Below are 25,164 nucleotides of genomic sequence, written 5' to 3' on the forward strand. Positions count from 1 at the left end.
TGCAAATGATAATAGACTTGTTTCAGATTTACACTTCACCTTTTAACGCTTTACTAAAATTGTGGAAATTATTCTACACTTTTACACTTTGTCATTACACTGTAAAAATTCTTAGAATTATCGCACACTTCACAGTCACTGGTGGCCCAGGACAAGATAGCTGCTTATTTGAGCCTTTGTATGGACTTTGCCCTAAAAAATAGTTTTCTAAATATACTCAAAGATAAGTTTTCTCAGATATTCTCAGATCAGGTTATGTTAGCCAGCTAGTATTAGCAATAATGGTTTATGAATATGATTTTAAATCCTCTCAGAAATCTTGTCAGCTGAGCTCAGGTTAGCTTGATGGCTAGCACTAGTAGCAAATTTTATAAACATGATTACGAATTCTCTCAGAAATCCTGTGAGGTTAGCTCACGTTTTATATATTTAAATTTTATAAACATTCATGAATATGACTAATAATTCTGTCAGAAATCCTCTCAGGGGTGCTCATTTTACTTCTCTGGCTAGCTGTAGTATTGAATTTTATAAACATTTGTGAATATGACTTTAAAAATCCTGTCAGGTTGGCTGATGTTAGCTTGCTGGATAGCACTTGTAGTTAATTTTTTAAACATTCATGAATATAATTAAAACACCTGTCAGATATCTCCTCAGGTTAGCTCAGCATAGCTTGTTGGCTAGCACTAGTAGTGAACTTTATATGTTTTGTGAAAATGACTTTGAAAATCCTGTCAGAAATCCTGTCAGGTTATCTTAGCTTACTGGCTGACATTATAGACATTCATGAAAATAACTTAGAATATCAGTTTAGAACCAGATATCATACATACTTTGGCATGACCTGTGCAGTTTACACCTCAACAGCATCATAACCCTCTCATTTGCTAATTGGAAAGGTGTTTTTAAAGCCAGGTAGCACACAACTGACCACAGTCGGCAAGTGAATAAATATTAAAACTTGTCTAAAGCTATTAAAAAAAAAAGGAATATTGCATTAACATTGATCAAAATCAATGTTTTAAGATATTTTGGATTTACTAATTGGATGTGTGTGTGCTATCCGAAGTAATTCTGTCAGGTTAGCTAATGTTAGCTAGCTGGTTATGGTTAGTAGTAAATATATAACAGCAATTAACAGTGAAGATTATGAACATTTATAAATATGAGCTGGAATTAACAATGAAGACTACAAACATTTATAAATATAACTTTAAAATCTTCTCCAGGATTTTGCCAGGTTAGCTCATATAACTAGAAGTAAGTATTATGAATATTAACAGAAATTAAGTAAAAGAAAAAAAAAATCAAATCTTGTAAAGATAGTGAAATTCAGCTTGCTTGCTAGGATTATTAATGAAGATTTTGAACATAATATTACATATTACTATAAAATTCTCTCATGTTAGCTCATCTTATCTTCCTGGCTAGAGCTAGAGGTTTTTAACTTTTATGATTATAACTCAGAACACTATCAGAACTTGAGGAAATATAGGTACATACTGTATATGAATATGGAAAGCTGAAATAACAGTTTTAAGCTGAGGATGCTTCAGCAATGTAATGATCTAAAGATTCTTAAATGGCTAGTCATTGATTTGGGATTTTGTTGGAAGTTAGCTAAAACTCAAAGTACAAACAAATACATCCCATCCCTTCAACTGACTGACAATGTACCTGCAATGTACCTGCAAATGCAAATAGAGATGCACCCTTGTCATATTTGGTTTCGCTGTTAGTGGTCCACATTATTAGGGGTCCAAGCACCATCTGTGCCGATCCCATTTTGCGGCATTTTAATTTCAGTTGATGATTGTTTATGTTCATACATGTCCTCCCTCATGAATGAAATATAACTGTCAATAAAGTCATAATAGTACTCTGATTGAGGGGGCGGTGCCCAAAAAAATTAATGACTGTTAAACCAGCAATTTTGTTTGTTAGGTCCTATGCAGTCATTAAATGGCTTTTAAATATAATTAACATTTTAAAACTTGTGCAACTGATTCAACATTCTGACTAACTGCAAAGCGTGGTGTGGGCTATAGTGCTGGATTTTTCTGATTATTTTGTTGTGCATCATTAAGTCTTCATATGCATTCAGTCGTTGTTGCAATTTGAATAGGATCACATATATATATATATATATATATATATATATATATATATATATATATATATATATATATATATATATACCACAATCAGTTTTTGCCAGTTGATTGCTGATATTCTTACAAGTTATTTTTATATTGGAACTTTAAAAATATATATATGTATTTATGCAAATGAGGTTTCATCTAATTAAATATGCATATATTTGTGTACTTAAAAAAACAAATCTAGACTTATGATGTAGTGAGAATAAAAATATTTAACTGTGAAGAAGCTGTTGAGAAACAGCTGGGAAATCATTTCTTAGGAATGAACAGGTAAAATTTCATGAATGCATGATCATCTAGAAATTGATTTTTGGTTCTGAATATGCAAAAAAAAAAAAAAAAAAAAAATTGAGAAAAATACAGTTTTGAAAATACTGTGTGATTTGTTTCCTTTCTATTCTAGTTGATGGGGTTTATATAAAGGTTTATAAAGGAAACTGACGTGTACATCGCAATGACACATAAACTGACGTATACATCAGGAACAAGCTTATCGGAGATGTACTGTGTAATATGACGCGATGGAGAAGTGGGCGGAGCTTAAAGCCTTTATCACATTAATAAGTTTATGATAATGCGGTGGTTGTGACTGGACACAAACATAGAAATAAACACATTACTGTTGAGTTTTGATATTCCTATTGCTACAGTTTAAGACAATTCGTGGAATAAGTTGCAATTCATCCAAAAAAACCAAGCAGTTAATAGCCTATTTAATTAGTGACGTCACGACATAGTATTTTTGTCAGCAGTTTACACGCGCGGCTCAAAAGACATCTTCACGCGCCTGTGTGTGTATGTGTGTGTGTGTGTCTGTGTGTGTGTGTGTGTGTGTATGTGTGAGAAACGCATCGCTTGGTGCACGTGACCAGGTTGACAGGGAGGGAGGGTGTGTTTAGGAGGGCTGTCCTGGTTAAATCCACAGCGCTTACTGTTGTGTAAACACGGGGCCAAAGACAGAGATGCTGCATGAACGGAGGATGTGAGGTTAACGGAGGCTGCAGCAGAGAGAGAGAGAGAGAGAGAGAGAAAGAGCGAGAGAGAGAGAGAGAGAGAGGACCGAGGGCTGAACAGACGCGCGAGATGCCGGAGCAGCGCGTGCGGATGGAAGCGTCCAGCTCAGCATCCACTGAGGTACAGCTTTGATCAATGAGCAATGGGTGGAAAGCAGCAACAAATAACTCGCTTTCACATAGACTTCAATGGCGCAAGGATTACCTAGCACTTGTGTGCGTGCGTTTTTGGAAACGCCGGGGCGCGCGCCACATGGTTAGCATGACACGGGTTGCATCACAAATGGCTCCCAATCGGACCTATAGTGCACTACCTAGGGAGTATAGGCTATTATTTTTCACCCTATATAGTGCACTTAGAGAGGGATTAGCGCGCCATTTAGGATTCAGCTCTCTATAGAACCGCTTTATTATGAACACTTAGTTACAATGTGCAGAAATTGAGGTTGCGCGTGCATGACAAATATTCAATTGCATTCATCTTTCTGTCTCCTAATGCATGCTTTTTATTTATAAGCCTGGGGTAAGAGGAATATATAAACAGATAAGGACTGTGTTGTGTATTCTGACAGGTTTCCCTCAGCACAGCAGTCTCAGATCATGTGAAGAACATGTGAAGATGTTTGGAGCATCATCTCAGGAATCCCATATTTCATCTCCAAAAGCGCAATAATAATCCTAGAAGACACCGGATCTGTGCACGCCCAGGTTTGTTTACACTTTATTTTCAGATTGAATCCAACATTTATGGATGCTCAGATGTTGCTTTCTGGAGGAGAGCTGCATATGGTGCACAGATGGGTGGTTCGCGACTCGTTTGGTTCTTAACGACTCTTTTAGGTGAGTCGATCAGGCGAATCGATTCACAAGCACCAACGCGTTTTTATCACCTTCACGCAAAAACAAACTTGATCTTGATCGTCTAAGCGTGTTTGTCTTGTTGGTTTGGCAATGTGCATCTTAATATAAGACTTATATTTACAACATCTGACATGTTTTTCTCACATGATGCCACGCCCTACCTGAGTTTAGTCCCTCAAACCGCATGATAGCGCACTAAACAGTGTGCAGAAGAGCACACTATAGCACACATGACTACAGTTTGTGCTCTACACTGCCATACTAATATCACTACCTGCCATAGGACAGTGATATGGGACGAAGCCAATGTTTATGGGTTCTATTTAAAGTACTGTCTAATTAATTAACAGCAACTAACGTAATTATATAGATTAATTAATAATGGCATATTTCCAGTAATTATATATTTGAGGAATTGCATAGGACTGCTTCTCTAGATATTATATATAGACTACTAGTTGTTAACAGTATCTACATTTATTGCTGAAGTACACTGCAGTTACTCCTGTATGACTCTTCTGTACTTACAGTACATGTATGAGTAACAACTCAATATTATGTGCTACTGCAATACAATTACAGGTAAAATAATTTTAAAAAGTAAGTAAGCTATACTGTATATGACTTCACTAAAACTCTAGATTACAAATTAATACACACTTAATGGCAATTCATTTTGTCTCTTTATTTTTTTTTATTTTTATTTATGTTATTTTTTAAAAATAAATCCCATCCATGCTTGAGTTGTCGCAGTATATTTGCTTTCTTTAAAGGTGCAGTTTGGCGTGAATCAAGATCTGTGACCTAAAAGCAGCACTCAAATTACTGGATTTTGCTAGTTTCTTAATTATAAGCATTTTTCTGACCTTGATTTTAAATAACCAAAGATTCTCAGCTTCATAAAGCATTTCATTTGCTCTTAAAAACAACCATTAGCTACCTGTTTTCACTGGGTGCTTCAAATAGATTATGACAGGAAGTCAGCTTGGTATTTATCTAAAAAGCTGAAAGATGCAACAAGTAACAAAACGAGAGTAAATGTAGGTATTGCATTTGAGTGAAGGAGAGCCATAAGAGCAGCTGTTGGAGATATGAGTCAAAAAGAAAGACCTGATCATGTAATTGAAGAGACTTTGTTTGGCGTTGTGTGATCAGTTTTTAACATCAGGCAAAACAATCTTAGCTAACATCTTAGCTGAAGTAAAAGAAATAAGTTATATGGCTAAAAAAACATCTGTTTTTCTAGCTTTGTGTACGCAACACTGTAGATAGCAGACATAATCTTTACCAGCTCTCAGCTCCATACATTTACACATCTTTGTTTAGATTTGGGGGAAGTAGACTTTTCAGTCTCTTCCTTGGTATTTTGCTGTGCAAGCAGTAGGGGGTTCAAAATTACAACCTGCTCCTTTAATATGATGCCAGGCTTTAGTTCAAGATGTTTTGTAAGTAAGAAATAAAACACAAGGGGGTGTGCTGTTATAGGAAAATAATCAACAGTGAGGTGATGTGATGCAACCTGGCACAAAGCTGAGTTAAGACCCTGAAGTAGATTATTTTTTCCATTACAGCACATCCTGAAATGTTTATTCTTCTAATATTACAGCAATGTGGCCACATTAACATTTTTTACTTATTAAAGAACATCATATTTTTTATCTGTTTTTAATTATGTCTGGTGTTTTGGCACATCCACGAAACATGTTCCTGTTATCACTTATAGCAGCTATAAACGTTTGTTCCCTCACCGGCCTCAATTTTTTTCCTTTCTCTTGAAGCTAATAATAATAATAATTATTAAAAAAAAAAACACAAGTGCAAAAGTGCAAGGTCTTCTATTCTGAAGACTTTCCCATTATGAAAGTTATTAGACAGAAACGATAACTTATTAGAACAGTCACATTAATACAAACCTGTGATTTGCCTTACAGCTGGAGCTACAGTCAGAGCTGCTGTTATAGAAAATTAATCAACACCTTCTGACCAATCAGAATTAAGAATTCAACTGTGCTGTGGTATAAAAAAATAAATATTGTAATGTGTTACTCAGTACCACACAGAAATACCATAATATACCTAATATTATACATAATATTTTAATCGAAAGAAATAACTAATACTAACTAATTGTACAACACTGTAAAGAGCTTTTCAGTGTTATTTTCAAAAGAGTTACTTTGGCCAAAATACACAAAATGGTGTGTTAAGTGTTTAGTCCATCACTCTGTTATTTCTGGCAGGAAACTTCAGGGTGCTGGCACTCACAGAAAATCATTCGTAACTAGTTGTCAGCCACACCTAGTACTTTGTGCAGTCCTAAAAATGAATTTTGCATTGATCTCTGTGAAAATTGAAAGGGGTTTAACGTGGAGGCTTCACTTTTCAAGGACGTCTGGTCTGTCGTCTCCCACAATCCTTACTGTTTATTCTTTCTTTTGTGAGACTTGAAAATTTTGCTTTTAGGTGAACTTTACTTTCTTAGCTTGAGAACACAACAGTGTTTTCTCTTTCCTTTCCTTCCTTCCTCTCTCTCTCTGTTTCTCTCTCTCTCTCTGTCTCAATCCTTCCTCTGTGTTCTACTTAGCTCTCTCCAAGGTGTCTCTAACATTGTTTTGTAAATGCACTGATATCATTAGAAGACCTGCAGTGCATTAAGCCTTTCTCAGAATCTAGAGGTGCATTACCCTGTTTGCACATTACAGTTTAGAGTGTAATCACGTAATTACATTGGTATAGAGAGCGAGAAGAGAAAAGATGAAAAGAGAAAATGGCTGAGAGAGAGAGAGAAATTGGTTCCTCTGCAGTTCTTCCAGTAAGAACTGGGTCAGACTACTTCGGAGGTGAAAAGGGCCCCCGACTATAATTCTTCTTAAAGAGGATGTAGTGCACCAACCCGGCTTTGGCTTTTCTTAGAACAGAGAACACATGGCGGAAACATTCCTGATTTGTGGAGGGTGAGGAACATGATTATGGAGATCTAATGTATAGACATGGCCCATTTTCAGAGTTTTCTCCAATTCTTTAATTCTTTTTTTTTTTTTTAGATGTGCTGCAGTCACTGTGCTGTATGATAATGATGACGATGATGATGATGGTGATGATGATGATGATGATGATGAACAGATCTGAGCAGGAGTGCAAATATAGGAGTGTGTATGTGTATACTGTCCGAATGTAACTGAACATGAATAAATTGTTCAGAATGAACAGATACAAATACAGATACGAATAGGAGGCACACTATTCTTTTTTTTTTTCTTTTTAAAAAGCTTGACAGAAAGGTTCACAGAGCATCTGCTAGAGGACCTGCAGAACACAACTAAGAAGTCAAACGAGCTGGAGGTTTTTACTTTCATGCAGATGCAAGTGAGTGGTCAGATATGAAGCTTGTAGGACAAATACGAAACAACATGAGATGCTGCGCAATGCATTTAGAACATCCATTCAATCATTCACGCTTAGTATACTGGTCAGGGTCGTGGTGGATTAAATTAGGCTACTGAGGTTGAGGAACTGTCAGAGCCAGAATTCACACACCATGCTGACGGTGCTGCCATTTCTACATCTGTTTTTTTTTCTCAGTGTTTTCCAGTGGAGGCATAGTGGTGGGGTTCATATTTAATTAAAAGATTTTTTTTAATATTCTGATTTAGACTCCAACCACTTTGTGTTTATATCCGAATACAGATATGGATATGGATATTTGGAGCTAAACAGATACACAGAGATCCAGATCCAGATAGTTGCATTGCATTACACCCTTAGTACTATATATTTATAGAGGTTTTACCTTTATGAGTAAGTAGAGATGAGATGAAATAACAAGAATAATAATAGTGGTTCAGATCAACCAGGAACATTTACTCCAATAATCTGTTCATTCCACTATATTGCAATATAATGTAGCCTCTACAATATAATACCATAAAAAAAGGTCATGATATGCAAATGAACCGTCTAATAAATCACACTGACGAATCGTAGATGTACCGGAATACCATTCTGATGGATTGAGGCATATTTCCTTGATAAAATTCTCTATTAAACCATGCCACATAGGTAAATGAGACATGTTTTGTCATGTTAAATAAACACTATGATATTTCACCCTTATTATACAGCCTGAGATCGAATGCAAGCTTGTTAGGAGTGCCAGCGAGTCCAGGACGAGGACTGCAGTGGGAAATGGGGCCACTTTATTAGACCACTTGGGAATGGACAGAGAGAATAGAAGAGGAGGAGAAGGAGATGGAGGAGGAAGAGAAGAGCAGAAGGACATAGAGGGAGATAGATGGAAAAAAGAAGAAGGAAGGATGGAGAGAGTGAATGAGGGAGGGGTGTGAGGCGAACACGGGTGTGAAAGAGTGAGTGTGTAGGGTTGGGTATAATTAGGGCAGCCTTTTGCCTCTGATTTCTAATTAGACATTCAGAGCAGCTCATCCTCTGCCGCTGGAGGCTCAGTGAATATTTTACACCGAGTCTAAATCAAAGTCTTCTCTATCCCCCTCTCGCACTCTTTCTCTCCTCTGCTGAATGGGGCAGGATGTTCAGCAGGAGAATCTGGGTTGCTATGAGCATAATGTAGTCTCCGCTCAGTTCTCTGAGAGTGAAGGTGTGCAGTTTTAAGACGCAGTGTGAAAACTTGCTGGTGTTGGTGCTTTAATGACAACATGGAAGAGAGTGACTTAAAACACATCTCTACATAGCAAATAAATGATGCTGCGTTTAGAATCTGGCTTTCTTCATTTAGCTTAATACAGAAGAATTTAAGAATTGCACAGCAGCAAGGACAGTGAGGGAGTCATCAAGGAGTCTAAAGATTCAGCGAATTTGAATATGTGTCAATGATACAGACACAGTCTCTCGTTTTTGGGAAGGATGTAGAAACTTTATCCACTAGTGCACTTTGGTACCTGATGTGCGTCTCCTGTGCCATTACTCAGTCCGCATCTCTTGTGTTCTTGCTATGCATTGATCTGTGTTGCTGCCCAATATTTGTTTCGTTCCCTGATTTCTGTGCTTACGTTTCTAAATACTTCCATATTCTTAAAAATTCCTGGCAGTACCTGATCCTTGGTGCACATATAAACATTTGAAGGCATCTCTGAATTGATATAGGGATTAGCATTTTGTACTGCTAGCTGTGAAGATAATTATTTATCTGTGATTTTTTTTTTCATAAATGTAAGAAAGTAAAAATAAAAGCAACATAAGTAAAGAATAAAACACTAGGGGGCATTCTGTTACAGGAAAATAATCAACAATGGACTAGTGTGACTGGGGTTACTGTTACCACCCTGAAGTTGATTGAATTTTGAAGGTGAATTTTTTTTTATTTCTCTTATAATTTATTAAAGAATGACAAAAAGAAATCTCATTTCATGTCATATAGAAACTGCAAACCACAAAGCCATCCATCCTGAAGACCTTCTCACGTTGGAAAGCTCCAAGTTCGAGCTTCACTTCTGACAGTTACAAATGTTTTGATACTTCTCCTCATAGAAAACTTCACCATATCACCCATTACACATGTTTTTAAAAATCAATTTATGTGGATATTCTTTACTTAATAAAAAAATTGGCAATTTTCTGTGATATAAGAGGAATAAAACACTTTGGGAGGTACTGCTGATTATTTTCCTATAACAGCACACTCTGTTTTATGCTTTGTCATGTTTTATTCCTTACATATTATACATAATGCACATTTTTACCATCATCTTTATGCGTTTTTTTTATTATACTATATATCTTCGTGTGCACCTGGAAGTGAACCAGACTTCCAGTTTAAAGCTGCAGCAGTGCTTTTGTCGCCTGCATGAGAGAATGAGTATATTGTACTTTTTGGAAGGAGGCCAAAGTGGATTAACATTGCCCTGCTGTATTAACTAAGCCCTGCGGCGCTGTCTTTACCCAGAGGTCTGTGCACGACAGGCACGATTCTTGTGGGCAAGAGACCGTGTGGCCCACTTTGTCCACTTTTAATATTAGGTGTATAGCAGTAGCTGTAGAAGCACGGTATTCAAACACAAAAGCTTAGGCTTAGTGGTCAAGAGGGGAAAGAACACCTAAACCCCTTGAAGGTTATGAACACAAATATTTCACATACCTTACAAAAACCAATAAATAGACATTTGGGATTCTGTGTGCTTGTGTGTAGAAAAAGGTACTGTAATTTGAACCAGGCCTGGAGAATCGGGCAATATGAAAACAGATTTTAGGAAATCTCATACATACAGTGATTCCAACGACTGGATATTTTCCATGCTCAGCAAAATTAAATGTAGTATATTACATGCTTGGAAATGATGACCTTGCATTTCAAAATGCTAGTGGATAAAGTGATATGAGTTTTTCAACAAAATATATTGGCAGCCTCATTGGTGTTTTTCCCTAGAAGCACTGAAGAATACAGAGTGTCCCCAGAGTCTCCATACATAGGACACTGTGTTTGCCAGCACCATGTCGGTTCTGCCTTCGTCACTGGATGTTCATGGACGTCCACTTCTCGGTCCACTTCCAGTCTTTTTGAATCTGTTAATAAGTTTGACAACAGTGTCGTGTGTGATGTGCTGGCCATGTTTCCTGTTAAAGTCCATCGCAACCTTGTGACAGCTTCCCGATCCAGCTGTGAGAATGATTTCAATATGTTCTTCTTTTGTCAAAGGCATTCTTAAAGGCTATATATATATATATATATATATATATATATATATATAATAAATAAATATGAAGACATCTTGCTAAAAGTGTTAATTTCCTCTATATGTGGAGACTTTGGGACACCCTGTAGTTTGGAGAGAAATTGAATTTACACATTTATTTGCTCATCCCAGATGATCAGCTGTTAGAGTCTTACATTTGCTTGAGGCTAAGATAGCTAATAAGTAAAAAAGGATAAAGGTCTATCATACTGAAAATCTTTTTTTCCCACATAAATATCCAATTTGTTATATACTTGCTTCAGATGACTTCTTTAAGCTCTGAATTAAACAATTTTGTGAAATACCAAGGAAAAATGGGTTAATAAATTTAAATTCAGCGTAGAAGAGTATAATAATCCACATTGGGTTCGACTTCCAGGACAATTCCAGCTTTACACTTTCAGAGGTTACAAAACATTACTAGTGTAAACCCCAACCACAAATAGCTGAAAATTGATTTGCATTGTCCAAGATGGCGGCCCCCATAATGTTACAGTGCAAAGTTTTGCTCATTTTTATAGACTAAAGTCATACTGAGTCAAATGTGTGATTGTATATGTACAGACTTGATACAGACAAAGTCGATAAGTGGGACAAAAAGTTAGCAGAGTGACAGTTTTGAGAGGCTCTGGAGAAGTTATAGAACATACTAAATACTAAAATACTTAAATGTTCTATCTCAGTTTGTTTGATGAACATAACAATTGAATTGAAATTACAGTAATTTAAATCAGTATTGTATTTCATTTTAATCTAAGAGTAGCTAGATGAGGCAATTTGTAAATGACAATTATGTAAGTCTAAAGAAGTGGATTTTGGGGGAATCCGCTGCTAATTAGCAAACAGAACATGACATGTAATCATGCTGCATTTAAAAAAAGAAAAAAAAAAAGATTACCTCATTTTCTCCCAGTTTGGTCATTTTCCAGTTTCTTCCCACTAGATAGCTCTCCTCATCACATGACAGCTACCAACCTGGAGGGTTAGGGCTAGCATGTAACGTGTGAGACTGGTGAAGTCACCACATCTTTTCAAAATGCTGCTCATACTGTATCACAGGGCAAACTGAAGGAAAGTGCTAACTACCTTCTTCCACATACTATATGAGCTCACAGATGCCCATGATGGGATAGTGTCGCTCTGATTGACAGTGGAGAGAGTAATGCTAATTCATCCCAGTCCAGAGAGCACACAGAATTTTGCTCTCCTGGACTCCTGGCCATGGATAGCTGTGATTTGAGATCTCCCAACAACAGAGCAAATGCTCTTCTGTTGCACAGTGTTAGCAACCTTTTGGCACCCTTAAAGAGTTCTACTGTTTGTTCCTAAGGGGGACTCCCTAAAGATTCAATGAAGGACCCTACAACTGAGAACTTCCCTTGTTGTGGTTCTATTTTAAAATTATAACCCCTCTAGGACTTTAGGACTGACTGGGGCGGCCCTGAGGACTGGTTCAAGAACTGCTGCCTTAAGCATCCAAAGAACCAAAGAACTTTTGAGGAATCCAGTCGACTGTCTGCAAACTTTTGTTGCCAGGTTGCGCAACATCACATATTTAAAAAAACTGACATCAAATGTGGCCATGGAATGAAATCTAATGGATCAGATCAGAAAATATATCAAATCCGATACCTGTCCAAAGTACTGATGCTTAGTTTTGGCACCCCATCACCAATCTATAGAACCTGATTATCTATGAAGAGTCTGCCTTTTGAACTGAGCAATGCTAACATTACAGTACTTAAAAATATTCACTGAGGCATGGTTTAGCTCATAAATATGTACAATTCAGAATGGATTAAATTAACTCTTAGGATTCCCCAGATCCCAAACAGTCAGACGTGCACCTTTTTTCAGTTCCCAATAAACTAGTCCCTGTAGAGTAATTCTGTGCTTGAAGGGCATGTAAAGGGACGGACAGATTCATGGTAGTTGCATATAAAGGCTGGAGCGGTGTGGCATCTTCAAAGAGTTCTGCTGACTGCGGCAAATTAAAGAGACTGCTTGGACAGTGGCAGGCCGAAGTGTGACCAATGGCAGAAATATGTGTGTGAAAACAAGGCCCAGGGGATTTACAGAAGAGGACCAATCCGCCGTCCGGGGAAGTTTCGGGAAAAATATGAGCGAGCAGCTCTGCGCTGTTTAAACACTCAGCTTGCTGCTTTCATTGTTTCATTGTTGTTGCTGAATGAAATTGTCCATCGTGCACGTAAACGAGAGCTTGACCTCGTCGCTTCAGTTCAAATATCTGGGTCTGTGTCAATCACCCAGACGCCATGGCGATGACTCGACCCCGCCCCCCTACTGCCAGCGCCCTAGGGGTGAAAGGTTATTGGCTGTGCACTCGGAACTGCCAGGCTGCGATATGCCACTATTTTTAGTAGGAGATTTTCAGCGTTGTTGCCATGCAGCGGTTGGCTTTCGCCTGTCGAGTGTCTTCTTCTTTTCCCCTCCCATCCTCTCTGTCTCTCTCTGTCTCCCTCTCTGTCTCTCTCTCTCTCTCTCTATCTAACCCGCTCTCTCCATCACTCACTCTCTTACGGTATTTTGCTCTCTCTTACTGTGCTGTTTGACTCTGTGTTGAACTGTGACAGATCTGAGTTTCACTCGAGCAGAAAAATATAGGCCAGACTGTAAGGCAAATCACATAGCAACATAGAGTGAGAGAGAGGAAAAAAGAAACGGAGAAAGAGAGAAAGAGAGTAGAGGAAAACAAATATAAATAGAGTAGAAAAAGAGATTAAAGCAACACAGATTGTGAGAGAAAACAGAGGAAGGAAATCCATTACTCCAGCATATGGTTAATGCAGAGGTTAATTCACTGGCTGTCAGTTTTCTAAAGGAGTTACGTACGCAGTGTAGAGAAAGTACTTGGTGTAGGTTACTGGGTGTGTCTGTAGCTGCGTTAGAAAAGCCCCACAAAAACACTGGTTACAAGGAAATACTGGCTTGCAGAGGTAGAATGAGAGAGCACAAGGAAACTGAAAAAAGAACACCGCCAAATGAACAGTTAAAGAATAATGAAGGGCTAGTGTGTTGTTGGTATTCACAAAATGCACTAGAAACTCAGAGATTGTTGGTCAGTGAGTTGTTAAATTAAAAATAACTGAGCTCCCACTGTCTTATTTAATTAACCTATTCAGCAGTACTCGAATCAAAACTAATTAGATTTCACAGATCCTAAATATAGCCAGGCTGCTTTCACCTCTTTCAGCTCTAGTAAACCAGTCCCTGTAGATTTATACTCTATAGGAAAAAAGCATGCATTTTGACTGCAATAACTTTATCTTGAAGAGTAATTACACCTCCAACATTTTAGTTAAAAACTGAAATGAACTGCATTGTATGTATACATCATCACATTACCACCCTCTGGTGATGACAAGCTCCGCCCCTTCATTTAGTGCAGTGTAGTTTGACGGGCGTTTTTGGACTATAAATGATTTATTACAATCGATGTACCACACGTAATGTAGCCATAATTTTCTGTAAAGGTTTGTCTCAAACTACATCCAGTTCTTTAGTAATGTCACACAGACATGCTGATGTGTTTCAGGACACAGCGAGACGTAGCATCATCTATAAACATGAGCAAAACTTGACTGTGTTGAACAGTGCAATGTTATGGGCCGCCATCTTGGAGAACTTTTTCCTAAGAATTTTTTCCCAATCGCAATTTCCCAACATTAGGCTACAGAGGTGCAATTGTGACAGAAAGCTAGATGTTATGTATTTACAGAAAGGATCTTAGATAAGTTAAACTTCCATTATTCATTTTCTTCTTTAGCCTTATAGCACCAGTGTAAATTTAAAGAAGCAAACAGACAAAAAAGGCTAGATTTTGATTTTTTTTCATATTGTTTGGTTAAGAACTGAAGCAGGTGACTTGCTGTAGTTGTTGTGACACAGGATAAATTTAAAAGTGGGTACTTGTCACATTTATCAACCTTTTAATCACATAGCATTTGATTATTGATATGATAGAAGGTTAAGATTCAAAAGGCAACCTGGCATGTAGTCTGTACAGTATGTAGCATCGTTAAGAAAGCATCATTAATCAATTATCAGGAACAAACAATAATCATTGAATATTTTTTATCAAATAGTAGTAATTTTTTTAATGTCATTTAGCATAACTAGCTTTTCTGAATGAACTTGAGAGCTCTACTGAGCTTCTGTGGTCTCAGGAAGAAAAGCTGAGACTTTCTTTCCATTCGATCTAACTGTTGTCCAGGAGAAACCTTAGAGATAATAATGAGATATATTTTTAGATTTTTCTCTCACTGGCTTAATTTTAGTAACTACTTCTAATGGAGATTAATTGGCAGCTGACCAGGTTTCTAAAGAAGTTTCCCCAACAGAATATAGTCACATAGTCACGTCTACGGCATCCAGCGTCTCCTTCAGATTTCACTAACACAAAGTGAAATCTGAAGAGGCATGTGACCTGGCCTTGAACTTGCACTGGCATACACTGTTTTCTCTCAAAGCACCAGCGGATTCGGACAAGGCGGCGTGTCTGCAGTCATGTGAATGCCTGTGTTTCTCTTTGTTTGTGCAGGGAAAACAGTCTAACATCTGCACATCTGTCTGCTGCCTGTTTTGTCCTTGCTTGTGGGACTAACAGAAACACTGAGCTGTTTCGGCTCGTATACAGAAAACAGTGTTTCACCATTAAACGTGTTGGATATTAATGTCAGTAGACCCAGTGTATAAAATCTTCTTATGTCTGTTATCATTTATAGAGATCAAAGGATTGAGTTAATGTTATCTCGATTCATCAGTTTCCTCCACCCTTCATGGAAAATTACTAGAAAATACATTAACAATACAGTCAGTTCTTTTTCCTCGGATTCAGGGAGGATGTCAGGAGGTTCTGGCAGAAGAGCAAAGGCAGGTGTTGATCTATTTTTAAACATCTTTGGGAAAGTATTCACACTTTTGTGAAAAAGTGCTGCACCCTGATGGTGTAGTGCATTTTCTCTACCAAAGAGGGCGCTCTTGCACTTCAAACTCCCACCTACACCTCAGCTAAACCTGATTTAGCCCTGTGGTTAGAGGACAGTAAAGACTTTGTGGAGAATTTCACATTATACAGTCCAAAACCCAGGACTAGGATAAGTGTGTGTGTGTGTGTGTGTGTGTGTGTGTGCCCAGAACTCCAGCTCATGTTTCTTGTTATATAAATGACAGCCATAATGTTAAATTCAAATCTTTCTCACAAATAAAGTGCTTTAATGTCTAAATTCTTGATGGAAAGTTACAGACTTTCCAGAACAAAGACAAATGTGAGACAATAGTAAAGTGCACACACAGTGTGACAAAAGAGACTAAGAGTAAGTTGCACACAGGGTACAATACATTACAATATATTATATATACACAACACACACACAACATGCACCAAATATACATAGAAATGAACTGAAACTTGTACATATTGAGCATATGAATATATCCAAATATTACGTGTTACCTTGTAAAGGAAGGAATAAGCTACATTAAGTCTCTTCTTCACATGGACAATGGATATACTGAGTCTGTTTATTCAGGCAACTCCAGTTATCATAGTCACACACCATGGCCTTAAGATTAATACACATATGGAGTACAAAACTAGAAACTATAGAGACTTGAGGTAGGATGCTGGTGCAGTCAGTATCATTTCTGCCTCAAATCTCCAGGGTCCCCGGTTCGATCCTGAGCTCATGTTACTGTCTGTGTAGAGTTTCTGTGCAGTTTCCTCGTGTCCATGCCGGTTTCCTCTGGGTTCTCTGGTGTCCTTCCACCTACCAAAAACATGCTGGTGGATTGATTGGCAACTCTAAATTGCCCCTAGCTGTGAATGTGTGAATGCACGGTGCCCTGCATTCCAACCAGGGCGTGTTCCCACTTCATGTCTAGTGTTCCAGGGATAGGCTTCAGATCGACTGTGGCACTGACAAGGATACTGACAGGAGATGAATGAACAAAGACTTGAACCTGAAACTACAAATTTGGAACTAAAAAAATGAAGAAAACCACAAACTTGGAAATTGGGAAGTTGGAAAAACTAGTAACCATGGCTTACACATGCAGCACAACACAGTACATCTCTAAACAAAGCTACAATAGAAGAAATTGTGTACATACAGTGAGTAATGGATGAGTAAGACAAAACGAGACTAATACCAAGAAACAGGTGGTAACAGTGATCAGAGGGCATGGTCAGGAAAACCATGGAGTAAACCATGGAGTTTGCAGCTGAACAACTGTTGTGGTGCAGTTCATTCTGAAGTGGTGAAGCTTACGCAGGGGACGTTGCACGGGAAACACCCATGGCGGCCGTATGTAGGATCATTATAAATGGAAATGTTGAAAAATAGTTCAATGAACAATATTTCAAAGTGCCCTTTTGAAACTGGCATTATTAAAGGCCCCAACTGTTGGACACTTTTGGAGTTTCTGCCTTATTTCCTGTTATTAGCCTACTGTCAGTTGGCAAAATGGCAGCAAAAATTCAAGTACAAAATTCAAGTGCTTTCTGGTGAAGGTTCTATGTTTTTATCGCTACCTTAGGTAACAGTCCATAGCTGGTTTGAGTTTGCAAATTAGCCTACTTTACAATATCAGGCTAAGTAAATTGTAACTGTAAATGAAACCACTGGGGAAGTTGTTGCTGTTTTCACTGCTTATTTGTCCATTTGTCTATATTATTATTTGTTTGGTCACCTGCTAGTTCCCACGCACTAGCCAGCTCTCCCCTATCAAACGACAGCTACCAACCAGAAAGAGTGATGGTTAGCACATGTTTCGTCCAAGATAAGTGAAGCCAGCCTCTGATTGACAGCGTAGGGTGAGTATCCCTCCCTCCCAAACGGTACAGCTTTTTTTTTTTTTTTTTTTTTTGCGGCACTCGGGAGCTAGCATCTGTGTATTATTAATTTGCGATAGCCGTACATGGTCATCTATAAACGTAAGTGTCAGTTACTGTTCCGCAGTGGAACATTGGCTTTGGCTTGAAATGCACTCTACATGGCTGGTATGTTTGACTTGGCCCTTCAGACTTCTCACTGTTGGAGGCATAACTTTTGCAGGCAGTATTCCATAGTCATTATCACTTCAAAAATTACCACTGACTAGTTTTTGCTTAAAATGTATTTAATCTCACATTTCCTTCTTACTGGAAAGCAGGAAGTCGGGTGGTTCAGTTTGGTCCTTGGGGACACTCTACCAGTCTACATTTTGTTGTCTTCCATTTCTGAACACACCTGAGCCAGCATCTACAGCTCCTGATTACCCAGACCAGGCTGTCTCTGAGGACTGAACTGAAAATCTCCGGAGTAGGTCATGTGCTGTTGCGTATTAGCTAATTAGGTGTCCATCAGCTGCTTCTTCACAATGCAATGTTTTCATTCAGTGATGTATTTTGAGGCTAGTTTGTGCTGGTGATGATGTCTGCATCCTGTTTTCTTTCCTCCAGTAATGACCTCTCGTCTCTCTGTCCTTTCTTAAGACGAATGCTGCTGCCCTGCTCCACACTGCATTGCACCACACTGTCCTTACTTTGAGTTCACTTTTTTGGAGTTTTTGTCCTCGTTGCCAAACATAACTCCTGTAGGTCGGAAGCAGACAAAAAAACATTTCATCTAATCCCTGGCGAAATGTTTTTACCATTCATTTTTCTCTTTGTAATATGTAATAGCTTGACTAACTCACTCTTCATAGTTTGGGCTTGGAATCGGTAACACCTTTGCCTACTGATGACATGTTCTGTTAACAGCAGTAAACATATGCTACGGGTCCTTATAGTACGTCAGCCATATGCTTGTGATGCCATGCTCAGAGTGGGTAGAAAGACGTGAAGGCTGGTCATGATATTAGATAAGAGGTTTCATCCGTGGCATAATAAGAATGATGTGGGGCAAACTATTACATACACAAACACTTAGAGGCTGATTGACAGCTGTATTTGAGATTTCTAATTTTTTTTAAAGCCCATAATGCACTACTGGGTTGTGTTTTCTCAGAATCTCAAACACATTAGCTGTAACAAGCTATGACCCTTTCTTGTGTAATTTTTTTTTGTATGTAATTTGTACTTTGATTGGACAATGTGTGCTCAGTCTTTCTACTTTTAATTTCTCCACTAAAAGGCATTTGGGGAGATAAAAAATAATCCACCTCGTTCACAGTCATTATTTTGTATGCACCTTATCAAACACTGCTGATGACAAATTACGGATGTGTCTGAAAATATCAGCACAAAAGAAATTTCAAATTATGTAATGTTCTGACACAACTGTCACTGATAGGCTGCATGAAGTTATAGTCTGGGCTAGAAGGAAATCAGCCCCAGCCTCACTTCTATGTGCTTTTTTCCACAAAAATCCAAAATAATCTGACTTTAAACATTTGTTAACAGCAATTATGCTGATATATAATCTGATATAACCTGCTAGCCTGTTTGTTCAAGCCGCCTCTGGAAGAATGTACAGAAAAAGTGGACTAAAAGCTTGGCCTTAAATATACAATATTGAAGATAAAACACATGAACAAAAATTTATATTGTCTCACTCTGGAAAACACAGAAAACATGACCAAATGCATTTAGAAATAGACTCCAAGCATTACATCTAGCTGTGAGTAAGAGTTAAGAAAATTCCTGTGTTTTTACCTTCATCTGTGTGAGTTATGGGGGCTCTCTTGCCCTTCTCATGTCTCCTGCACGTACACACCTGGTTTAACTCATAAATGTCTTGATAACTATCTGAAGAGCGGAATAAAATGTGACAGAGCCAGAAAGAAAATCGTGCAGAGCACTGGGTCCACAGGACCTCTTCTACAAAATCCCTGCTTTATAGGGCATGCCAGCATGACATATGGAGCCGTACTTCTGGCTGACCTCTTAGGCTGCTTTAAGGTCAGTTTTGATGGGCTGCTCAGAATGTTTTAAATCAGAACAATGATTTGGCAAAGGGATCCTGCGTCTCTGGTCGGGTGCCAGCTGTAGACAAATAAGCAACAGTCTAGAGCATCGGCACTGTCTTGTGGCCTCCTTATCTTTGCTCTGTACTGGAAGAAAGAGTAAACTATTAATATTCTCATAGCGCATGTTTGCTGTCATAAAGTGGCTGTCTCTGATCGTCAAAACCAAACGACTTTGATGTAAGGTGGGTCCCGCCCCCATTTCGTACTGTATGAAGAGATTTATAGAGGTCTGCAGTGGCCTCCATGGAGTGTGCACATTATTGATATATGTTTTATGATGGCAGCTCCAAAGAGGAACTAAACATTTATCAAGCGTGCCAAAATGAAACCGTAAGGAAGCTAGAACAGAAAAAAGAGCTTCATACCATTCATGTATGAGTCATCAGTTTCCATTATTTTCTTTTTTAATTGTCAATTATTCATTTGCTAATAAAAGTCGATCATACATGCATTACTTACCTGGTGTGATAAGTGGTTATAGCTAGCTATAACATATATATATATGTATATATATGTATATATATATATATATATATATGTGTGTGTGTGTGTCTGTGTGTATATATATATGCATATGAATATAATGAGTTGCCATCATAATTATGTAATGTAATATAATAATACATTAAAATGTGTATTTGTGTGTATAGATGTGTATTTGTTCACAGACTTGCAGTTTTTTCTGGTATCGTTAAGACATGTTTTTTTGGGGGGTTTCGTGATTCTGAAATTATTATATTTATTTTGTACATATAAACATACAAACACAAACCTAATAATTTCAAAAAACCAGATTTTGACAATAATTCAATCAAGACATTTACATGCACTGTGAAATAATCTGAAAAAGAGAAAACTGGATGTTCATGAAGATATCAATAATCAGATTTCTCTCAGTAGCATTACTACAAGTTCTGAGCTATTAGTTTACCTTCCGGTAGTTAGTAGTTAGTTAGTAGTTAGTTGTATAGTTATGTTTCGGTTGCCTGGAGTCGCTCTCAAGTTGCTTTATTAATACATATTTATTTGTGAGGTTTAATGGTTGGAATTGCACATAATCATGCCTTTTGTCTAGGTATTTTGATCAGACTTTTTTCTCTTTCCGGTTGTTTGTGCACAAGTACAGCTGAAGTGCAGGAAAACAAAAGACACATGCTTAACAATCTCCAGATGTCTTTAGTGGATCTGATATCTGATTTAAGATATTGTAGCATGTTTGTTTACATCACCAGTTAAAAAGGCTGATAATGATCAGATAATCAGACAATGACCTGAATATTAGTGTGCGTGTAAACACACTCACTGGGGTGGGGATGTACTTAGAAAAAACACTGGGAACTCCTTTAGTCTAAAATACACACTTTGCTGATGGATTGTAGAATCTACAACATTTATGTTAAGTGTAATCATTAACTGTAGCCCTACACTATACACTTGAGATTAGTCTAATCACAGTGTGCACAAGAGAGCACTTAAACAGTGTAGGTGTTAATGTATCCGTGGTTACTTTATTGAGTAGTCAGTGTTCCTTTAGTGTGTGTAAAGTTCAGCAGTGTGGAAACGCTTCTGTTCTTTTCCTAAGAGAAGTTAAATAAAGCAGGCTGTCTCAAGCTTTATACTTATCAGCCTTCAATGCTGTAGTCAAAAACTTTAGACTGTAATTACTTTTAAATTTCAAGTTCAGAAAGCAGTTCTTATATCCTGTATTGCTTTGATATAAACTATATAATTACTACTGTTAATCTGAAACCTGCTCCTTGCCTTCAGCTCTCAGCTGAGCTCTTATGGCGAGATGACGGTGAGAAATGCAGGTCTTGACAAGTCGAAAGTGCAGCCAAGTGTTTGGGTTATTTTTCAGAGGCTATCTCTTAGAGTCCTCTCCCTTCACTCCCTTCACACACACACACACACACACACACACAGTCTTAAACAAAAGGCCTTGGGTTTGCCTGTCTTCGTCAAAGTGCTGTTCTCTAAATAAGTTGAAATGTAAATATCTTACAAGAACTAGTTTTAGCAACACTTGAGATTCTGTTTTAATTGTTTGTTAGCTAGATCCAAACTTCAAACCAGTTTCTTGTGGTTAAAAGACAGCTTTGTGCTGTAGATGTTCTCATGTTTTCAGCCTGGAGATGAGATGAAGAACTTAGCACTGCTTCCAAGCATGGAAATCATGCGAAAGCTGTTGCCTGGCAACACAAGCTCCTCCCCTTCCATATCAAAGCAGCGCATGGAGATCACGCATTCTGTTTGAAGTGCAGCTCGCGAGTCCTGATGGAGCTGCCTCGCCTTTAAAACAGAAAGAAAGCCCGAGTGCAGAATCCCATCAGGACTTTTTGTGAAAAAGCTGTCTGAATATTCACCAGTACTTAAAGGAATAATTTGCAGAGGGAAGAAAAATAAAAATTTATACAAATGTATGCACTTACTCCAAAAGTAGCTGATGGTAATGGTGTCTAGCTTCTTTAATTTTGCAGTAGAGCTACATACCTAACATAGTGGTTCACTTAAAATTCCCTGAGAGCTCCTGGTGGAGCTCAGACCGGCTTGGAAAGATCAGAGAACAGCCATGATCTGTAAAAGCCCACCCTCATTTTGTTTTCACTGATGAAGTCTGCATACTGGACCAGAATGGAAAGTGGGACGCAATCCTCACATGATGAAAAGTCTATGAATGACCAATGAGAAAATGGGATTGTTCCCACAGCATTAATGACATATACAGTATTCCATAAAAACCTTTTATACCAGTGCTGATGAATTCTCCGTTCTGATTGGTCTGAAGGTGTAGATTAATTGTCTGTAACAGCAGCTCCGACAGTAGTTCCAGCTGCAAGGCAAATCAGAGGTTTATATTAATGTGCTTGTTAAACTACATTACTGTTTCTGTAGTAACATCGTACAAAGGGTATAGCAGAGGCTCCCCATAAACGGATTAAAAATACGTGTGTAATTGGTATGTGAATATTTTTTTGAGGAGGTGTTTATTTAGCATTTATGGAAGGAGTCTCCAGTGTCAGCACTTTGTAAGTGTCAAAAGTAAAGCTGTAACATTATGTTTTCCAACATGGGAAAGACTTCAGTACAGAGGACTTTGCACTTTGCCGTTTCTGGGTAATATGATGAGCTGTATTGTTTTGTCTTATTAAGTTCAAGAAAAAGAAAAAAAAAGAAGGCTGGTGAGGGAAGGTCTGTTTATATTTGCAGTAACGTAAGTCATAACAGGAACTACCTTGTTTCATAGACATTCCACAACATTAAATATAACTATAAATGGATAAAAAAAAGTAGCATTGTCATTCAGTACATTAAAAGATTGTGGCCATTGACAGATTGATTTGGTATAAGAGAAATAAAATACTTCAAGATGACCGGTTATTGGAAAATAATCAACTTTGTGGTGGTAACAGTAACTTCACTTTATTTCTGGCCACATCTCACCGCCCCGTATAACATCCTGTCGCCAAGTCTTTCATTTCTTACTTAATGTATATCAGGTTTCTATCAGTTAGTTTCAGTCCTCAAACAATCGATTGGTTGTATCAAGTGTTGTGCTTGTTTAGTTGCAATGAAAATTTGCAGCCACATCGACCCTTTACAGATAAGATTGCCTACCCCCGGTCTATATCATCTGATATACCACTGAGTGTGACGTAGACAGTCTCCAGGCTTCACCACAATGTTCCCACCACTTAATGTGAATAACAGCGAATAAAAGCCAGTAGGACCAGTTAGCATTACATCATACTGATTATCAATGCCAAATCTAACGCATCGTTAGTCATGTTAGCTGTTCTGTGGTTGAACTACATTTCCACCGAATGAAGTAACCTTGGGTGGAGCGCGTGCTGTGGCACAGTGGGCAGTAAATTAGCCGTTTGCCGTTCTCCAGTCTCTGGACTTGTGCACTCCGAGTGCACTTTGTTCCACTGACTGAGAGCTGCTCGAGTGCGTGCTCATTATGGCAGGAGGAAGTGGAGGAAACATGGCCGTTCACGTTCACATGACCGTGGGCTTGTCCGTCATCCTGTGTGTAGAGTGTGTAGAATCTGCTGGGAGGAAATACACTACAACACCGCGACCCCGGTGACCTGGCCTACTCAACAGCCCACTCACTCTCACAGACCAAGCCTAACTTTATGACTCGTAATGTAATAGTAATGATAGCAGACACAAACACCCGGCTCTCAGAATAACAGCTCCTCAGCTATAATTTCATTCATTTAAAACACTGGTTTCCAGTTTCATTTCTGGAAAACTTTTGCCAGTCATACAGTATTTTTTTTTAAATAGCTGAACTCACCTGGTTTAACTTCATAGCTAATTACTAAAGATTTCAGGACTAGATCTAAGTGTGAAGGACACACTTTCCAATGGAAAAATGCGGTACAGCGTCAAATCCATGACCTGTAAAGTTTTGTCATTAGTTCCAATGCCAAGTGATACATACCTTAACTACAGTTTAAGTATAGCCTTACATAAGTATTTACTCCCTTTAAAATTTCCGACATTTGGGGTTACACCCTGGAGCTGACAAGGAATTAATTAGGAATATATGTAATGAATCTACACAAAATATCCCATAATATTAAAGTGGAGGGAAAATCTATATAGTTTGCAAATTTATTTACAAACAAAAACAGTAAAAGTTGTGATTGCTTAAGTATTCACATGTCCTGAAAGTACCACGTGAGCTCCATCAGTAGGTGTTGAATTTGGTTCCTCTTTTTGCTTGGGTGCCTGGTGTTCTGAACAAGGGCATAGGTGTGGCGCTACAAATAGTAAAGACAATAAACTGATCAATTGAATATCACAGTGATCACAGAATCATCCTGATATAGTCCAGAAATGCTTTTCTACTGGGCAATCTGGCACCATAGTCATCAGTAGTAATGCAGTGATAGTCTGTCTCTCTCTCTTTCCAAAGTTCCTTCTTTTGGTACCTTTAGGCAACAATACTGAGATTTTATCATACAAATTACTGTTTCAGATTCTATCTTTATTTGTTAACCCACAGGAATATTTTTTGTCTTGTTGTGATTCTTCTTATCTGTGATTTATGTCCCGCCTTCATACACTAAATGGCTTCCTATTCACTGTGTTTGATCCCTACACAGGGTATAACATGAAACTGTTTCAGGATCCATGTAGTACACAATATGCCTAATAGAACATGATTTGAAACTCAGATTAAAAAAAATAATAATAAGGCCAACTGTGTGTGCACACTAACATTCTGTATTTTAACTAAGGTTAAAATATTGGCACTCTTGGCTTCATTTTGGTTGCTTTCCACCACACCTGCAGTGTTCATGATTGAAAGGAGCCCTATGAGGTAGACATCGTCACACATCCATTCATTCATCTTCATCTTCAAGCACTTTATCCTGGTCAGGGTCATCCGGAACCTATCCCAGGAACATCTGGCACGAAGTGGGAATACAACTTGGA

The 25,164-nt window shown here is 38.1% G+C and overlaps 1 protein-coding gene across 1 annotated transcript in view; it reads left to right on the forward strand.

Moving 5' to 3' along the window:
• Positions 1-3,097: 3,097 nt before the first annotated feature.
• The window catches only part of ccdc120a (coiled-coil domain containing 120a), a 59,872-nt gene continuing 37,805 nt past the window's right edge, over positions 3,098-25,164 (forward strand). Inside the window, exons 1-2 of the mRNA XM_026928323.3 lie at positions 3,098-3,299; positions 3,751-3,886. The gene's annotated coding sequence lies outside the window, so the exon portion shown is untranslated. The remainder of the gene's footprint in view (positions 3,300-3,750; positions 3,887-25,164) is intronic.

This window comes from Pangasianodon hypophthalmus, chromosome 8, assembly GCF_027358585.1.
Source record: "Pangasianodon hypophthalmus isolate fPanHyp1 chromosome 8, fPanHyp1.pri, whole genome shotgun sequence".
In the NCBI taxonomy this organism is placed as follows: Eukaryota; Metazoa; Chordata; class Actinopteri; order Siluriformes; family Pangasiidae; genus Pangasianodon; species Pangasianodon hypophthalmus.